Source organism: Triticum aestivum, chromosome 4B (genome assembly GCF_018294505.1).
Source record: "Triticum aestivum cultivar Chinese Spring chromosome 4B, IWGSC CS RefSeq v2.1, whole genome shotgun sequence".
NCBI lineage: Eukaryota > Viridiplantae > Streptophyta > Magnoliopsida > Poales > Poaceae > Triticum > Triticum aestivum.
Window position 1 is genome coordinate 305,849,790 of NC_057804.1, and position 7,332 is coordinate 305,857,121.

Below are 7,332 nucleotides of genomic sequence, written 5' to 3' on the forward strand. Positions count from 1 at the left end.
GGAATTGGGGGCCCGCTAGTGATGTACCAATACTACAGAGCCGTATCCGAGAGCTTCTTGAGAAGGACATTAACCTTGTCAGCATAATTCAAGTAATGCTAATCCGACAGATGTTGCCATGCAAACGCCGGTGTCTCCGGATGTGGGAGTTCAATCCAGAGGGTCCGCGGACTATTAAGCACTTCTTCGGCCTGAAGCTCGAAGGGATGTGTAAATTATTGTTCGGACCACAAGTAAAGTGTCCGGACACCACCGAGGATGTAGGCCTAAGCTGCAATCGCCTAGATACCCAAGTAAGTAAACTTGAAACCGGACACTTCATTTATATTTGTCGTTATTCTGAAAATCCTCTATGGCCAGGAATGGCTCAGCAAGATGGAGAGAATCAGGTGTCCGGTGCCACTTCCCGAAGGCTCACCTAGTCCAATCATTGCCAAGATGCTTGGCCGGGTGCTCGGCAAAATGCCCTCAAGGAAAGACGAAGGGAAGAATAGAGAAGCCGGACTTCACACACTGCGCATCCAAACCGGGGGAATTGCTACCTCCCCTAAGGAGGATTGTCGGGAAGGGGAGTCTAAAGCCTCCTCCCCGCGCGGGAAGAAGAGGGCCGCCTCCGAAGACTTGGAGACGGAGGTGCCCAAGCAAGGGAAGAAAGCATCACCAGGGGGCCCTGCCCCGAAGGGCGTCCTTACCGCGTCATGCCCGCCAACGGGCCAGCCCGCCACCGAGCCGTAAGTTAACCATAAATTCGGAGGTACTACTTTTCTCCAAGTACACTAACCAGGATCCATTATTTACAGTTTGGCTAGCATCTCTTCTGAATAGAGTTCGTCTTCGGGGGATCCTCCTCGGGAGATGATGGAGAGTGAGACTCCACCAGCCTCTCCGCCTCATGAGGCGGGCGACACCGAGGTGTCGTCATGGAGGAGTCCGGATCTGCCGAAGCCAAAAGGTAATCCTTCAGCCGCCCTGCGCCCGGAGCGTTCGGCTCCCACGGGGGGCGATGAGAAGGGTCCGGCGCAATTCGGTGTCCGGCCAGACATACTGACGGGCCTTCTGGAGCGAGCTGCGCTCTCGGAGGAGCACCACTCATTAATGAGCACAGTCCTCAAGAAGATTTCATCCGCCACAAGCGGTTTGAATGAAGCATTTATGAGCCTGCTCAGAGGCTTTGACGTATGTAGTGTAAAATACAGAATTTTTTGGCTGTGAGGCACGCGCTAGGTGTGGTCCATATGGATAGTAGCCCCTGAGACTCTGGTTGCCCGCCCTATGCAGCAAACGGAGGATCATATCTCGTAAGTACTGATTGCGCTGTACATATGTGCAGGTATCTAAGGGTCCGGCAGCCGACCAGTCCGTTAAAGTTGCCAAACTAAGGAGGCAGATTGGATCTATTGATGTCGATATCTCGCTGGTGAACAAGCGGCTGAACGAGTCACAAGGCATGTGTTCTGCTTTCCTTATTATGTTGTATAGGAAAATATGAGAGGGGCATAATATTAATGTGACATGTTTGGACTGCAGACGGTGCTGCTGTCGTGGAAGCCCTGAGGGCGGAACTTGCCCAGGCCAAGGAACAAGCTCGGGCTAGCAATGCGGCTGCCCTCAAGGTGGCCGAAGAGTTGAGAGCCGAACAGGCTGCTCATCGCCGAAGCGAAGACAAGATAGCCGAAATGGCTGTGGAGTTGAAAAATGCCGCCGACCGGTATGAGCTCCTTGAAAAGGAAAATCAGGTTAATTCGGCTGACCTGAACAAGGCACTTAATGCGGCCAAGGAGATGCGGACCGAAATCAGGGATGTGTGGGAGGAGCTTCGCCAGGCCGGAAAAATCGCGGCCGGGAGCCCCTACTTGTTGCGGATGAAGTTTTTGGATCCGAAGTATGCTCTCCTGGATCGACGTTGGAGTCCTGCAAATGCTTATGCGGACTTGGCAAAGAGTACAGCTGATGCCGCCAAGTTTTTCAAGGATCAAGGTGATAAAGAAGTGGAGAAGTTGTTCTGGTCCCAATTCAATGCTCCTGCGCGCCCATTGCCGTTGAGTGAGAAGATGGCTGTCGTGGCGGAACTTCATAGGCTGTCCGGGCTTGCCATGCGGTCTGTAGTAGACCATCTTTGGCCGAAGGAGTTGAAGTCGGACAGTTATTTCGGTTTGGTGCAACAATTCCTCGGTTCCTTATCCCAAATCGATGCCATGAGGAGGTCGGCGTGTATAGAGGGTGCACGGATGGCACTTGCCCGCGTTAAAGCATATTCAACAGATTTGGAGGTCACCCTCATTGCGACCCAGAATCCGGCGGGAGGCCAGGATCCGGCCGAGCACTACTTGGAGCAGGTAACAGAAGGTGCTTGCTTAATAGAGGCTCAGTGCTCGAAGAATGTCATGTTCGAGTGACAACTCGTGTCATTGTAAAAACAATGTTATTTTGATCATGAGGCTGTAGTTATACTTATTGCCCGAAAGTATTATTTGTGCCTCCTGTGCGGCCGTTTTCATGTATATGTGTAATTCTGAAAGTTAGCAGTCATTGGCTTCAGCCCCCACGCATACAATGTGGGGGTGTTCGCAAAAAATATGCATAATCACACTTGATCCAACGTCTTGGTCCATTAAGGAGGTGATCGCACGTCGAACTAGGCAATCGGACTATACAGCTATAACACATTCACTTAGCCATAGGAGTTTGACGGTGGGGCTACTATGTAGCCCCTAGTACTTTTGCGTGCACCCGAATACGGGCGCGTATGTACATAACCGGGAAAAGGTCCTTCGTTAATGCAGAGGAATCCTAAAGATTCCGGTAAGTCTTCGAGTGGTTGAACAGTCTCTCGTTGTATCATGACAGTCAATTTTCGGCTTTCTCTACTGAGGTGCTCATTCGAAATAACCAGGGCACAATCATAGTAGTTCTCCTTTGGCCGCCTTAGCCGATAAGAACGAAACGTAAGGCGGCAAACCCAGGAGCCAGGTAAACCCAACATTTGACCAAAGACATGATTCGGAGCTGATGCATGTAAGGCCAAACTCGTGATGCCGAACACTCCCAAAGGTATTCGTACTTTGTAACAGAAAGTGGGCTGAAGAATGCCCCTTCATTATAAACCCTATATTTCCAGGTACGTGCATTGGTCTGTCATGGCGAAATGCCAATAACGACAGTATCCTTTGTGGGTATAGTGCCCATGGGATGTCTAAACAACAAGAGGCAATATAAAAGGTTTACACAGGGGCTTAACCTAAAGAGAAACCTTTGAGCGGGGCCCTGCTGCATGTCTGCGCCTTTGTCTCCGTTGTGCCGTTTCCTGGAAGGGTATCGCACGCATTGTGTCTGTAAAAAAGAAAACTCGTATAGAAGAGTACGACGTAAGCGTGCGATGGATGTTAAAAGTGTAAGGAATTGGCCTGTAAATAAGGTCAGGCCAACAGTGGGGTTTTATTAAATATTTATAGCCCTTGGTGTCCTCTATGGGATTACATATACGGTGCCCTGGCTCATTTTTATCCAGGCTGCCGGACACGTCTAACCGTGTCCGTGGTCTTAACGACCAGTCATACTTTCTGGTATCGGAGGCCACTTAGATCCCGGCCGCTAGAGCCATCGCGTATTCCTCCGCACGTGAGGAGCGCTCTATGTTTCCATTAACGGTGATGACGCCACGTGGACCGGGGATCTTGAGTGTAAGGTAGGCATAGTGTGGTACTGCGTTGAAGCGGGCGAAGGCCGCTCTTCCAAGCAATGCATGGTAGCCACTTTGGAAGGCTGCGATGGTGAAGTGTAGTTCTTTGCTTCTGGAGTTGCCTAGGGAGTCGAATGTTACCTCCAGTATGATGGAGCCCCTGTCGTTGGCTTCAACGCCTGGTATCACCCCTTCAAAGGTGGTGTTACTTTGGCTAATTCTGGATGGGTCTATCCCCATCCTGCGGACAGTGTCCTGGTATATTAAATTGAGACTACTGTCGCCGTCCATGAGGACGTGGGTGAGATGGTATCCGTCGATTATCGGGTCAAGCACCAAGGTCTCTGATCCTCCACACGGAATACTAGTCAGGCAGTCTGTGTGATCGAAGGTGATCGGACAAGCCAACCAGTAGTTAGGTGTGGGTACGATGGGCTCTATAGCATACGCGTCACTGAGCGTGCGTTCGTGCCTTCTCGTGGATGTGTGAGTCGCATGGATCATGTTTACTGTTTTAACCTCTGGTGGGAATTTTTCTTGTCCCCCAGTGTTCGGCTGGCGAGGTTCATCCTCGTCTTCACTTGCTTTTTCCCTTCCCTTGTGTTCAGCATTTAATTTGCCGGCCTACTTGAAGACCCAGCACTCTCTGTGCGTGTGGTTTGCAGGTTTGTCAGGGGTGCCATGAATTTGGCACAGTCTGCCCAGGACTCTGTTCAAACCGGACGGTCCCTCTTTACTGCCTTTAAATGGCTTCTTTTGCTGATCGGGTCGAGAGCCCCTGAATCCGGCGTTGACCATTGTGTTGTCCGGGCTCTCTTCCTTGTTTTGACGTTTGTTTTTATTACACCGTGGCTTCCCGTTGCCATCCCTTATTTCGGATGTGCTTGGGTCGCTGGTGCCTTTACAGGCCAACCAGCTATCTTCACCCGCGCAAAAGCGGGTCATAAGGCTTGTTAAGACTGCCAACGTCCTTGGCTTTTCTTGGCCGAGGTGTCTGGCGAGCCACTCGTCGCGGATGCTGTGTTTGAATGCCGCTAAGGCTTCGGCATCCGGACAATTAACAATTTGATTCTTCTTAGTGAGGAATCTATTCCAAAGCTTACGGGCGGACTCTCCGAGCTGTTGGATTATGTGACTTAAATCGTCTGCATCCGGAGGCCGGACATAAGTCCCTTGAAAATTGGCCCTGAAAGCGTCCTCGAGTTCCTCACAACTCCCAATTGAATTTTCGGGGAGGCTTTTCAACTAGTGTAGAGCTGGTCCCTTCAACTTGAGGGGAAGGTATTTGATGGCGTGGAGGTCATCCCCACGAGCCATGTGTATATGCAGGATAAAAGCCTTGATCCAGACCCCTGGGTCTGTCGTTCCGTCGTATGCCTCTATGTTCACAAGTTTAAAACCCTGTGGAAATTCATGGTCCAATACTTCTTCAGTGAAGCACAGGGGGTGAGCAGCCCCTCTGTATCTGGACGTGTTGTGGCATGCCATCGGCTGTTTTTGTGTCCGGTGTTTATTCCGAACTGGTGTCTGATTGGTATGATAGTCCCACGCAGGGGTATGTCCTTTAGATCCGTAGATGGACCTAGCCGTGCCGGCTTTTTTATCCTGGTGTTCACGTAAATCGTGCGCGGCGTCGGTAGCTGCTCTGTTGCGGTTATGAAGTGGTTCGTCCGGCCTCCTGGTCGTGTTATTCTTTGGTGGAATGGCCTCGTCATCGAATTCTGGCAGTAGCTTGCGTTTTGGATAGCTCTTTGTATGGCGATCGTCGCCGTATCTTTCTTCAGTGTCTAACACTTTATTCCATCTGCGATTGAGTGTTTCCTGTGCGGCCTTTAGCCGTTGCTTCTACTTCTTTAGACTTCTCGCGGTGGCCATAAGCCTTCTGTGGAGGTTATCTCGTTCCACCCATGTTTCCGGGATGATGAATGCATCATCATCCGGACTGTGTTCTTGTCCTGGGGCGGTTTGATGAACTCGTCCCTCGGAATCATTGTGATCGGGCGTCTTCTCTGAACTGTGTTTGGCGTGACCTAGCTCGTCCTGCTCCATCGCTGGGTCCGTATGGTCGTTGTTGCCTTCGGAGTTGACTGGGGTGTCGATCTTTTTGGCGCTCTTGTCGCTATTTTTACTATTGCTGGACTTGGAGCAGCGTCTGCACCGTCGCTTTGGGTTTTGCCCGGGGGTTTTATCTTCCGGATTGTCACCGTCGCCCTCTTTAGGCGTGTCCACCATGTATATATCGTATGACGGGGTGGCTGTCCACCGCCCTGTGAGTGGTGGTTCCTGTTCTTCTCGTGCATCATCGTCCGTACCGTCGATGTCTTCGGAGTCGAAGTCAAGCACGTCGGTTAATTCATCGACCGTGGCGATGAAATGGGTGGTGGGTGGGCAACGAATTCCTTCGTCGCCTGCTTCCCACTCGAGCCGCACACAGTTCGGCCAAGAGTCTCCTGTCAAAGAGAGATACTTTAACGAGTTCAGCATGTCGCAAAAGGGCGAGAGCTGGAAGATATCCGCAGCGGTAAACTCCATTACCGGAGCCCAACCAGGCTCGGCGGGCTTGGGAGCGCGCGGACTAGAACCTACAGCCGGATCCGAGTCCGGGGGTCCGGTGTCACAGGCTTCCTTGGAGGTAAGGTCTGTGTTCGGCTCTACCTCCGATGAGTGTGCGGCCTGCGGGGCGGGGTCCAACCACCCGTCCTTGGGCAATGCAGTCTGCTCCGGATTTTGGTCCGAGGCTACCGCAGGGGTGATATCCCGAGCGTTGTTCGACGGCGGGTCTAAGACGTGCTCATCGTGACTGCCCGGCGCTCCTGGCACAGGCCCGATTCAATCGAAGATCAAGTCTCCACGGATATCGGCCGTGTAGTTCAGGTTTCCGAACCTGACCTGGTGGCCAGGGGCGTAGCTATCGATCTGCTCCAGTTGGCCAAGCGAATTGGCCCGCAACGCGAAGCCGCCGAACACGAAGATCTGTCCGGGGAGAAAAGTCTCACCCTGTGTAACACCCCGGATGTAACTTTCCATCTTTGTATCTCCAACTCTTGCCATTTTCGGCTATGTGATATGATATTCCCTCCGTGGTTGGGTTTTGTTTTTTGTTTTTCATTTTATTCATGCCATGCATTTCATATCATGTCATCATGTGCATCTCATTTGCATACGTGTTCGTCTCATGCATCCGAGCATTTCCCCCGTTGTCCGTTTCGCAATCCGACACTCCCACATGCACCGGCGCACCCCTCTTGTCTATTTTCGTGTGCGGGTGTTGAACATTCTCGGAATGGACCGAGCCTTGCCAAGTGGCCCTGGTATAGCACCGGTTGACCACCTGTCAAGTTTCGGGTCATTTGGAGCTCGTTTAGTACTCCAACGGTTAACCGCTTAACCGCAAGGCCTCTTTTGAGTTGCAGCCCAACACCCCTCCAAAACAGCCCAATAACCCATCTAAGTCACTTCCATGCTCTCCATCGTCGGATCACGATCATGTGGGCGAAAACTACACCTCATTCCGACACTCCTAGCTCCTTCTACCTATAAAAACACCCCTTCCCCGAAATCCCGGATCATTTCCTACCCTAACCCTAGCCCCGCTCCTCTCCGCGCCGCCGGACACGTCCGGACGGAGCCGGACGCGTCCGCCCACCGCTCCT